This window comes from Haliaeetus albicilla, chromosome 11, assembly GCF_947461875.1.
Source record: "Haliaeetus albicilla chromosome 11, bHalAlb1.1, whole genome shotgun sequence".
NCBI classification, from domain to species: domain Eukaryota; kingdom Metazoa; phylum Chordata; class Aves; order Accipitriformes; family Accipitridae; genus Haliaeetus; species Haliaeetus albicilla.
Genome location: NC_091493.1, coordinates 5,544,106 through 5,556,759, shown reverse-complemented (window position 1 = coordinate 5,556,759; position 12,654 = coordinate 5,544,106). Strand labels below are relative to the sequence as shown.

Here is a 12,654-nt window from a genome sequence, read left to right as displayed (position 1 = left end):
TTTCTCTTGATGGTGGATGGGGATGTGATCAAAATCCTTCGGAACTGGACTCCTTTCACCTCTCTTGAGGGGGAAGCTGTAACTGATTGCTTTCTTTTTTATTTTGGATTCGGCTACTTTTCAACATAGGGAAATGTTTTAGCAATTACTGCTTCATTTCCAGAAGTTGCTGCTTTTTTCAGAGAGAGGTTTTCAGGGAAGAGCGCTGTTGTATGATCTAGAAGATCTTACAGTTTGCAAACTAGTGACCTGAGTAATGATACACCCCCTTAAAAAGAATGTTTTGGATGAAAAATTAATCCCACGCAGCCATATCACATGACAGGTCTCCCTAAAATGGACATACTAGTTTTTACCCTGCCATGTCACGTGCTTGATCTAGTTTTATTTCTGACCTGCTTTTTTATGTGTTTTCAAACATAAGACTTCCAGAATTGGGAAAACATGCACAGTACCTTCACTTGGACATTCAGTAACATAAACTCAAGGAGTAGCCTATATTCATTCAACTTTAAATTAGTTTTTCTCCAGTTAGTATTGGACTAAGAAAAAACATAACAACAACAATAGCATCTATTATTTATAATACATTATGTATATAAAAATAACACATAAATATATATACACTAACTAAATCTCTGTGATGATATTGGTATTGTGGGTGACCACAGTCCTGTGATCTCCAGGCAAGGCTTTAGGGATGGGGCAGGGCAAGTGGAGCCAGGAAGGTGATCCCATGGGACCGTTACCCCGGGCATTACTGTGGCTGTACCACATCTCAACCAGGATGACGGGTGAGGAATTACTTGAAGTTCAGGCATCATTAGCTCATTACACTGGTTCTTGGCTGGGTTGACATCCCACCTCCTGGCATCTCCTTATGGCCAGGAGTTTCACCTGGGATTATTTTCAGTCATGAATAAAAGTAATAATAATAACATAATGAAACTAAAATAATTGGCTAGGTAGCATGACCTCTGATGAGGACAAGGTGTTTCCCTGGAGAGGACCAGGAGCTCCATGGAGATGTTCTGCTGCTCAGAGATGACATGAAAGTGTAGTCATCAAAGTGTAGCTCTTTCCAGGTGTCTCAGTTTATGGTTATTAACAAGCAAACTCAGGAGAGAAAACAAAACCTGTTGCCATACTGAAAGGCTTTAAAAAATCATAAATTCAGACGTTAACAAGCGTTGGCCTTTCTTGTGTGCTGGTGAATGAAACCAAAAAATGAATACAAGATCAGTTCTGGGGGTTAGAGCCTCTGGCTCTATTTCAAAGCAGAAACTATGTACACATTAAGCTCTTAAGCTTTGAGCTTTAATGGAGATTTTCTAGAAGATTGTCGAGATTAATTTGGATGCAGGTTCCACAGAGCCTGCCCAGCTTTAATTTTAAAGCAAATAGTGTGAAGAAGAAACCAAGAAGCGTTCTCTCACACTGTGTCTGAGCTTCTTGGACACAGCCTATTACAGTGTGTCGAGCTGCATATTAATGCTCATTAGAAAAGCTTAAGGCAAGCAAATATTTTTTTTCTTTAAATCTTACGGTTTGAACTTAAGAAAAGATTTCTTCCTACACAACAGTTGTAGCATGGGGCAGATCGCCGTAGGAAGGTCATTACAAAATGGTATTCACCCGTTGTGTCTTCCAGTTGTGCTCTGTGCATCAATAGCTATCTCAAGCTCAGCATAAATTCCATTTATTTATTACATTAAATGCTCATTTTTAAGGATGCTTTCCTTCTAAATCTTTTTAAGGAAGAAATAGGTTCAATCTTGAAAACAGGGAGTATGTCAATTGACCTGATTCTGTGTTCTTTTTTTTTTCTTTCCTAATTAATAAGTGCCTGAAAATACGCTTGTTAAGAAATCAAGCAGAATAGAAACAAAGGTTTAAATGGTACGCGTTCACAGAAAAGTCAGTGGGGAAGGAAAGCATTATTTTCTGCTTGCAGTGCTCTAAAATTAACCCTGTCTAATCTTGTCATTAGTCACAGTAACTAAACAGTCATTCTCTTCAATAACATATTTTACCTACGAACAAAATACAATAGAAATGCAGCTTTTGGGGATAAAATGAGAGTATTCATATCTCCTCATTCGTCTTGCTGAAAATAGGTGCATCTGAGCACTGGTTTCACCAGGGCTCCTTGTAGTCATTATCCGAAATACTACCCCTTCTGCCAGTGGCTTTGCCATGTTTTTCCACGGAAGGAACATATTGATGACACAGGTCAGCTACTATTTTCTTAGTTTCACATTTTATGTCCAGAGCATATATAGTCCAGTCCTTTCTTCTGATCGCCGTAAGAAAACCATAAAAATTACATTTCCTCGTCAAGAAATCCAGATCTACTTTGCCAATAGGTCCTGGGCCAGAAGGCTGTTTCCTGGTTTCCTCCAAGGAGTAGTAATATGTAGTTTTCATGGGCTTATAAAACTTGAGATAACTCTTCTGACTTATATAAATCAACTGCAATATACTGGACTAAGGAGCAAGTGAACATCCTCTTTTTCATAGTATTTGTGAGGAACCGGTCCATGTATCGCTTTCTGTTGCTTGCAAAGTCAACGGCTGATCCTTGAAGTGATCAAAAGATGGCCCAATTCCCTAGCAGCACCTGCTTCAAGTAAGGGATGGAAAATCCAGACTATTTTTTGATCTCTGTGTATATGCTGAATGACAAATCATAGCAGTGATTCCCTTTGAAACACAAATTTTAGGTAGCTCATTATGTGGCCAGATCAATGCTACATCAGGCTAGTTCGTAGTGCAGCTAACAGTAAAAAGTTAAAATGCAATGTTGTGCTGTCAATTTAGTAACTCCTTATGTTACAGGGTTTTTTTCTGAACACTTGTTTAGTTTTTACCCAACTTAGTGCTTTCTGTATATCATTGAATATATTTGCCCTTATACAAGCAAGAAAGAGCATCATTCTGCAGTGGAGGTTACAGCTGTGCTAAAATCAACTGTACATCTCACTGAAATGTTCATTGTTACAACGTTAGAATGATTTCTTTCTCAAGCCTATACTAAAAATAATTCCATTTAAGCAAGAACAGAGTATTTCAGTTAAGAAAACAGCTATTTATAAAACAAATCTGTCCAGGAAATAAAAGATGGGAAAAAGCCTTATGCTGTGGAAAGTGTAATAATTTCCTGCTAAATCATAAAAGCCTAAAGACCAGAATGCCTTGGAAGAGTAAATATTGTATTTTTTTTACAAAAAAACTTCCTAAATGTTCCATAAAAAGAGGCCTTATGGTCTGGTCCACTGTGTAAACTCTGATTCATCCAAGACCCTGGAGCGGATCAGGAGAACACATGATGAATACTCCGTGTCGCTTCGGAGGCAGGATCTAGCTTTAGAAATGGAAACTTAAAGGAAGCTTGCACATACACACACCAATTTGAATCTTACAGATAAAAAATCAGTAGCACTAGTAGAAAGAAAATTAAAGTATCTTGTTAGCCCAAGCTTTTAACTTAATGTTAATGTCAAAAACTTTGATCTGGCTGAAGAAATGCCCGTTCTTCAGCCTTTACCATTTTGTTGTAGCACTCTGGCTTGATCTTGAGTCTCATTGACAGTTTTATCTGATTCCAAATTGGCTTAAGTGGGAAGCTGTGATCTGGGCAGACACGACAGAAGTGAGCTGGTTATGTTTAAGAAATAGGAGTTTATGCACTCACAGCTTATCTGCGTGGGGCACTAGGCTGGTAGAGTTTTTTGTGTGTAGCCACATACTTAATTGTGGCAACAAGTACTGAAATTGGTCAATGTGAGTAGCGTGATGATTTAAGAGTTTTGCATTTCATGGAGTCATTTGTCAGTGAGAGGAAAGCAAATATAAAAATGTGTGTAGCTTTTTTAAATGACTGTGTCTTGAAAGACTGCCTGCAGTTTCACAGGAAATGTTTCCTGAAGTGCAACTTTGGGTGAAATTATACTGGATAGAAGTCGGAGAGAAATTATGAAAGTGAGGCAAAGGAAGGAGGGACTTTGGAAAAAGAGAGTTGGAGATGGATGGTGAGTTGGTGGAGTATGTACGTTAAGATTGTTTCAGCTGACTAAATCTGCAAAACAGGTTTTGGCTTAAAAAAGACAACTTTTGTGGAGCACTGGAACATAAACAAAGTGAACAGAGGGGATAGCAGAGAAAAAGGAAAGGGAAAATTATTTCTATAAAGCAAATAAATGCATCTATTCTTAATGCAAAGCTAAATATAAGAACAGATGTACTGATTTAAACCAGGAGCCCATCTAGACCCGCATCCTTTTCATCCCAAGATGTTGCTCAAGACCAAAACGGAGAGGACCATCTCCCCTAGGATGGGTGTGCGGTCCAAGACTTCGAAGGCCAAGAGCATCATCTTGAGGGGTGTTCACAACCACAGGGTCTGGCCATCATCCGCCTTTAGGATGTCCAAATTTTCAAAGACAGTCCAAGGAGTGTCTCTAGGGGGAACAAGCCAGACTGTTAACATCACGATCAGGTTCTGTCTGACCTCAGAGGCAACCAAGAATTCTGTCAAGTTACCCCAGTTTTACTTTCACTGTTGCTGTCCAGGCTGACAAACACCATATCAAACACGCAATCCATGAACCGTGCTATTGATATGGTGACAAGAAAGCTTATGTCCAGATTGTGATCTGCTGGATGGAGCCAGAAAGGCTAGAAACATCCAAACAGGATCTCCCAAGAGCTATAGATGAGATGACAAAACCTGAAAATCAGTTCACCTTCCTCTACCTTGCCCCATACTAACCATAATAAGAAGCCCAGAAAAGAGTAAAACCAGGGAGAGGTAATAGATACATAATTTGGCTGCTTTGCAGCTGAGGTGGCTTTCTGACTTCTGTCTGTGGAAAGCTCTGAATCGTTTCTTTCTTCTGAAGCATTCACACATGACATTTTTCAGTCCTCTCTTTCCTGTTAGCATAACTCAAGTGAGTTGGATCGTATGCCACCTACAATTTTACTCCAGTTTGCAGAGCTGTCAAGTAGTATCTTCCTTCCTTTCTGAAGATGCACTGTTCCTTCTGTCACCTCACGCTGCATGAACCCCACAGGTCTGCTGAGAGAGGGAAGACTGAATGACTGATCTGCATTAGAGCACATCTATTATGTGGTAATTTTAGCTGGAAAGCATAAGTGGATGTAGTCTTTCCACATCACAAGAAGGGCTGGCTTTGAAGAGGGCACCTGGAAACTCTGGGGACTCTTTCAGAGCAGTCATCCACCTAGTTCATTCTTGGCTGAGGTCTACAGCCACCTTGAGTTCACAGTGAGGGTTAAAATTATCCTTTTTTCATAATTGTGAGCAAAAAGGTAAGCAAGAGGGACTATCAAGCAGGCAGAAAATCAACTCAACTTTGAGCACAGTTAGTGCAGGAAGGTTTAATGGTGTTATAGGACTCCTCACTGATCCTCAAAATGAAGAATTAATTCATACTTGTATGCAACAAAAAAACCTTTCTATATACTGTCCCTTTCTCTTGTTTGGGTTTTTTGTTTTAAGATGAGGTGGAAGTACAGCTTACCTCTTGACTCTCTGAAGGTCTCATTAAACTCACTGTGCCGTGAGGAGCTACACCAAGTTATACCTGGAGCTTTAGTGGGGAAGGCTAAGATGACTTGAGAGGGTTTGCAAGACTGAAACTTTAGTTTTCTGAAGTCTGGGTAGACAAATCGTGTGTTAAATCTTCTGCGTTTTAGTTAGATAAATCATGTGTTACAGCTAGCACTGGGGAAAAGAGACATTTTAGAAAGCCACACATACCCCCACTAGCTTTGTGTTTCTCAGCTTGGATTTCTCACTGTTAACGACAAACCGGAGCACACAGAGCGCCGCATCCCAGGCTGTAATTCATGCAAACCGCTGCGAATCTGTGCGTGTGTCAACAGGGTGCAGCTAATGGGCTGCCAAGGATCACTGAGCCCTCCCAGGTAAAAGCAAGAGGGAGCAAGAGTGGGTTGGAAACGGGCGGTCGGCCAAGGTGGTCACGGCGGGGAAGAGCGTTAATGAGTTGCCGCAGCAGGGGGGGGGCAGTGGCAGCCTCTGGGATGCAAACCAGAAAGTAAATAAGATGTCAGGAAGCAAATTAGGGGTGGCCTAAAGGTAGAAAGAAGGAAACGGCTGTTGTATTTCTGTGGGCAGGCATGGGAAGGATTCAGGCGTGGGTTTAGGTCAGAAGCTGAGTGTAAGACTGCCGATGGTGAAGATAGCCAAGGTGCCCACAGGAGAGCTCAGGAGGGCCTTGCACCTCCTGGGCTCATGCATAAAGTGTGAAGACAGCCTGTGATACAGGTTTTGTGGTGTTTCAGTAGCCCTGCGTGGAAAAGAAGCCGTGTTTCGTCTTTGGAAATTGCACAAAATCTTGTCTGTCTGTTCTGTTTGGTTTTTTGACCGTATTGCTTTAAATTCAGTTTGTGCTTGCGGGACACTTGCGGAAGTTTCTGTTTGCAGGCAGCTGAGCGTGAGGAGGTGGTTTTACCACACCACGGTGCACAGGCAGGCGCTGAAGCAGAACTGAAATGATGCGCCACGGTATCAAACTGTCAGTTTTCTTTTGCCCTTTAACAAGAAAAATTGTCTTTCTCATCTTTCGGTGGAGAAAAGGCTGGGTTAAGATTTTTTTTTAAGTATTTTAAAAACACTTTTTATAATGAATTATTTCAGTAGCCGCAATCTAGCCTCTGTGATCCCTCGTGAACGCTGATAATGCATACAAAGGGGCTGGGGCAGATATTTTTTAAGGAATAGAAATTTAATATTCACTAAGCATGTTTTAGTCTGAGGAAAATCTTTATTGGAGGCAACGCAGCACGAGAAAAAGGGAGGAGAAGTGAGAAGAAGACAAAAGTCTCATGTTCTTCTTGATTCAAAGCATGAGAAAGGGGGAGGAATAATTGCAATTTTTTTTTTACGTGGGAGCATTTCAATCAAGGCAGCTGCAGTAACCAGATTAAGTGCATTAAGGGGGTTGAAGACAGCCGCCCCTGGACTGCCTTGAAGATGGCATTGGTCTTGATGTCAGCTGTATTTGAAATGTGATAAATACAAATGGGAATAAGTCTATATCTCATTTTAATGTCATTGAATCATAGAATCACAGAATGGTTTGGGTTGGAAGGGACCTTAAAGATCATCTAGCTCCAACCTCCCTGCCATGGGCAGGGACACCTTCCACTAGACCAGGTTGCTCAAAGCCCCATCCAGCCTGGCCTCGAACACTGCCAGGGATGGGGCAGCCACAACTTCTCTGGGCAACCTGTTCCAGTGCCTCACCACCCTCACAGTGAAGAGCTTCTTCCTTACATCTAACCTAAATCTACCCTCTTTGCACAGACCTATTCCTTTGCACACTGAAGGGGGAATCGCAGCAGGTCTCGATGGGGTGTGCTGTGATTCCCCTTTTGCCACTGCTGCCAGTCTGCAATTTGGCAGTAAATAATTTACCCAAGGCAGGTGACAGACAGTGACTTTGCTCCTAATGTCCATCCATGGGGCAATTTAGGGCTTTGCAGAAACGATGGATTGATACATCTAGTGGGAAACAGCCAGTTACAGGAACCAGGGGGTGCAAAAACAGAAACCACGGGCTGTGCGATGGAGGCCACAGGTGGTAGCGGTAATACAACATATGTGAATGGTGAGGATTTGAAGTGTTTGACTTTCTTTGCCCATTTATTTCATTCAAATCAAGAGTTTTCTTGGTGAGGTAAAATCTAATTTGCTGGTAGGATTGCTGTGCTACATGAGATAACATCTTTACGTTTCAAAGGAGAACAAAGCCACATATGTCCTTTTTCCTCCCCTAGTGACTCTATCAGTAAGGAAAAACACCTCCAAAGATGCACTCATGATCTCCATAAGCACAAGATCTTATCTGGTTTTAAATCACTGCCTTCTCCTTCTAGGTTATTCTATTGTAGTGGTTCCAAGTCAACATCGTCCAGGTAAAATCTATTCTGCAGGTCCATGCATAGCCATTTGAGCTCTTCAAGCTTATTTGCATAGAAAGAAAAGGGAAAGACAATTCCGTCATTGCTAAATGTTAAAAGGTAATAGCAATGAAGCTTTGTAATGTTGCTTAGAAAGGAAGAGGGAAAGATCATGCATAAACCCTCACTGTTGCAGGGGTAAAATGCAAGAACAACAAAAAAATTCAGCTGGGTCAGCAATTCTGCCATCTAAGTTGGATGAGAGAAGTATTTCTTTTCAAATGAGCAGAAAAAAACAAGAAGCAGTTGAAAACTAAAATTTCATGATTCAGATCAGTCAAAATACCCTTATTCATTATATGGCAAGCCTCACAAACCAGATGCTCTCAGGAAGACCTATGGAGTGTCTCTTTCTTTAGTTTAAGAAAAAACCTAATCTGAAACATTGTCCAACAGCAGCTCCAAAATGGTTTTATTGCAGTTTTCCCAGAATAAATGCAAGGATGGGCTGTGCTTCTCTTTTGTAAAACTTGCTGAAGATAACCAGCCTAGGAGCCGTGGGAAGCAAACTGGCAAGGGGGTCGGTGTCTGCGGGGAAGGCAGAGACGGAAAAAACTGAAGTCAAGCCAGAGTAAAGCCATGACTGTAAATGAATTAATCTGTTCTGTACAATCAATTAACAGAAGAGCTTTTCTTGGTGACGTTTGGTACATGTTCTCGCAGGTTTATATAAAAGCTGGAGCTCTAGGGATACTTGTATTTCTGGAGTGGTTTAGCCCCCGTCTTCAATATAGCTGCTGATTAATTGAGAAGGCAAGGTGATGTCAGGAATTAAATCTTGGACTTTTTCTCTTGGTTGTTAGCCTTTAAAAATAATGGTGTTATTTCTACTTATTTAATTTCCAAATCCAGCCCTCCGCCTTTTTTTTTATTAGGGTGAATGCTGTCTTTTTTTGTCATCGGTTATCATTTCTTCCCATGATGACAATCACATTTTACTTTTCAACACCTGTAGAGTGTGATCTCAGGTACAGATCAATCAACAGGACATAATTACTGGTAAACCAAGTGTTAGCGTGGTTTTATACTGTTACAAACGGACCACAATTTGGTCCCCTGTTGTTGCGGTGATGCTTCAGAGCCATTGGGGATGGTTACATCCAACATCCTGCTTGTTTGGAGAAAGAAAACTCTTGTCAGTAATTTTGTGTCAGGTCAAAACCAGTCCTGGCTCACTGCCTATTAGTTGCTGTCATGATTCGAAGGACAGTGGCTTTTGAGCTCCAGAGCAAACCAGGCTGAGAAACGACTTAGACATTTGTGTTTTCTGCAGCAGCAAAGAAGTCAAGCTCTTCACAGCTCGATGCAGAACATTAGGCCTAACCGGAGAGTTATTAAGGTGTTAGGGTTTGTTTGAAGTAATTAATTCTTAGAAAATTAACATTTTGTATTGTAATATTATGTGGATGGTTGTGACTGTATATACCAAGAAGACTGTTTTCCATTGCTTGCTGAAATGTAGTGATGAGTAGACTGATTAAGATTTGGGCTTTACACTGCAAATATTAAAGTAGCTGAAATCATTAGGTATTAAGGTTATTTTACTCTGGTGACTTAAAATTTAGGACTCTGGAAAGGTAGCATGATCTCCGAGTCAAGATCTGCAGTAGGTTAGCTACATCCTGGACAGCCTTGGATGTCTTCGTTGAGGTTTCCCTTATAAGAGATGACCTGAGGACACAACCCAGAATAACTGGGAAAGACTTGTTAGGTTATTATTTTGCAGATGCTATATGGCGATGAACTCTGGGCCTTTGATCTATCAACTATTTAAAATGCCCAGGTTAGTCGTTCATGCATTAGCTGTGGCAGAACAGACCTCAACAGCGATGCTTGGTATTAAAGCATTGAAGATGGATGAATCGCGAAAGATGAGACGTTTGGGAGGTTTTTCAGAGCATGGTTTATGCTTCACATTTATGTTTTGCTTCAAGATAACTAATGATGAGCAGCTGTTGTGGATGGATTGTTGTGGATGAGCACTTATAGTGGATGGATTAAGTACAGAGACATTCTGCAGAGCTGTAGAGAGATGGGAATAGGCAGTTTCTGATCTTGTAAAATAGAAGATAGACCCGATGTCATCATGGGAACTAGAAGATAGCCCTGATACTTGACCAGTTCGGTGGCATGCAGGTGAAGCAGTGCAGGGTAGCAGTTCAGCCCAACCTGAACCAAAAGCACCCATGGGCTCTCAGAGGTACTCAGCTGTTCAAACAGCCCAGTTGGGGACAGTTCCAGTTTGGGACCCCGTAACAAGAGTGGAAGAGAGAGATAGAAGACAAAACAGCATTGAGATGAAATGCGGCACTTAGGAGATAGGTAAATCAACAGGCAGCCGCTGAAGCATACTGACATTAATGACTGTCTTTCAGGGTATCTAAAGAAGGGTGGTGGTGATGAAGTAGGAACTATAGAAAAGTGAAGTATAGACATGTGATAAAAGAAACAAAAGCATACAAGAAAAAATACAGAACTAAGAGTGCTAAGGGCCATGCAAGAGGAAAAAACTCATAGTCGCTATAATATTGGCCCCGCTCTGGGTTGTAAGGTGTGGAAATGGTAATGCTGTCTAAAGAAAGAAAAATGAATTGGAAATGGTGGAAATACGCAGTAATCCAGCTGTTCAGTATGTTGATGATGAAATTCTATTAGAATTGGTTATTTTAAAATCAACAAGTCTAGGTAGCTTTCATCAAATAATTATTTTAAGAGTTATTGAGGGTGGGGTTTTTGGTCATTAACACTGATTTTAATGAATCTTGCAACAGCTCAGAGCTTCCAGAAGTGGAAGGCAGAGTTTATGTCAGCTTGCTGTTGATTAAATGGGCTGTTACTGGTCTTGGACAAAATATGTAGCAACTGAAATGGCATTCAGATTGTAAAAGAAGATGACAGGATTGTGAGAAACAGTGGGCTTGTGAGAAGTAAGCCTTGGGAAGTTTTTTTCTGGTCTTTCATTGTGGAAACAAAGCTGGATGAGAAGTGTGGAAGCATTGACACTCTGTAATCAGACACCTGTGAGGAGCTTGACCTGGTATGAAGCAGCTGAAAGCTAGCTTAGAAAAGAGTTGGAGGGTCTGCATCAGTGGCTGGAAATGAAACTAATGCAATGCTAGGTCAAAAAAGATTGAAGAAGTCCTTGGACCGACAGTCAAAACCAGGACAGTTGCATGAGCTTGCATATGGTGTGCTCTCTGCACCTGCAAGGTCTCACCCAACTCAGGTGTCCATAATTCAGGAGGGACACAGAGGTACATTGCATAGAGTTGATAGAAGAGCCATGGGAGTGAGTATGGGAGTTGGAAAAGATGCATGATGCTGAGGGGCGCAAGGAGCTCAGTACATCTAGTCTAACCTAGAGAAGACAACAGAGTAACACGGTCACAGTTGATAGGAGTCTTTGCAGGGAAAAGTCTTTAATAAAAGCCTCTTAAAAAAAAGGAAGGAATGCGGCCAGAAGTTGAGTTAGGATAGCAATAAGTCTGGTGTTATGACAAAGGTAATTCTTAACTATTGAAACAATATGAAAAAGATTATGATGGATTGTATCATTAATTTCAAAATCAAGTTTTAATATTTTTCTAAAAAGTGTGTTCTGCTTTGAGCAGTTAGTTCAAAAAGTCCTAAGTCCTGTGTTGCACCAGAAATCAGAGTACCTAGTTTATTATCTGACTTTTACAATTTACTAATCTCTTACTTGTAATTGAAAGGATACCCATTAAGAATGATGATGCAAGTATCGATACTAGTTTTAAAGTTTAGGAGGAATCACAGAAAACTCAGTCCTGTGGCCTGGGGCCTTTATCCAGGTGAAATGCAATAGTCTTCACTGCTTCAGGTATAAAACAATACTGATACAGTTTACTGGCAATGTAGAAAGTAGCAAGGGGTGTGATGATCGTCCATTTATTTCTCTTCTATGGCCACAGATGTTCCCATTTTGTCATGCTGTCTGTGTGCCCACACATAACATCTCTCACCAATGGTTTGAGCAGGGTGGCTGAATTGGGCCAAGAGTCCAGAGCTCCCATCTGAAGAGGTCAAAGCACTTCAGCTCCTTTTAAGTGATCAGTATCAGATTATGAATTTGTTAATCAATGGGTTGGAAATCAAAGGGGAAGCACAAGCACAGCAGACCAAGGAGGTGGGTTTGCATCTGAGTGCTCTCAAGGTCTCAGCAAGGTAGACTCACCTTGCTGGGTGAAAAGCAAAGACAACACGACAGACTTGAAGTTCCAGGTCTGTTTCCTAACGTTTTCAAGGATAAGTTTCCCATTTCCCATGACCCATTTAACTCTTTTCCCTTATGGGCCCCAAATCTGGTTCTGAAGCCCTTGGTTAGTGTGCAGCGATTTGATAGTCACAGGCATTTCAGAGCTCATCCTTGTGTCTGACGTTTCTCATAAAGAAACATTTACCCACCTATCCAACATGTTATCGCACCAGACAGTCCCTATTCTTGTGTCTATTTTCATGCTCAAATTACAAATAGATACCTACCAAAGCATCTGACAGTCTCCTGTCCTCAAAGGAATCATTCAGTGATGCTCAAGAGGATTTCAGCAGTGTCAGACGTCTGCTTTAAAATATTTTGCTTTTTAACCAGGAAAAGTGAGACTGGCTGCCTTGGTGGCAGCCACT

The 12,654-nt window shown here is 41.1% G+C and overlaps 1 protein-coding gene across 2 annotated transcripts in view; it reads left to right on the top strand.

The window, feature by feature from the left end:
* Window positions 1–12,654, top strand: part of PRKG1 (protein kinase cGMP-dependent 1) — a 521,708-nt gene that overhangs the window by 324,021 nt on the left and 185,033 nt on the right. The window lies entirely within an intron of this gene.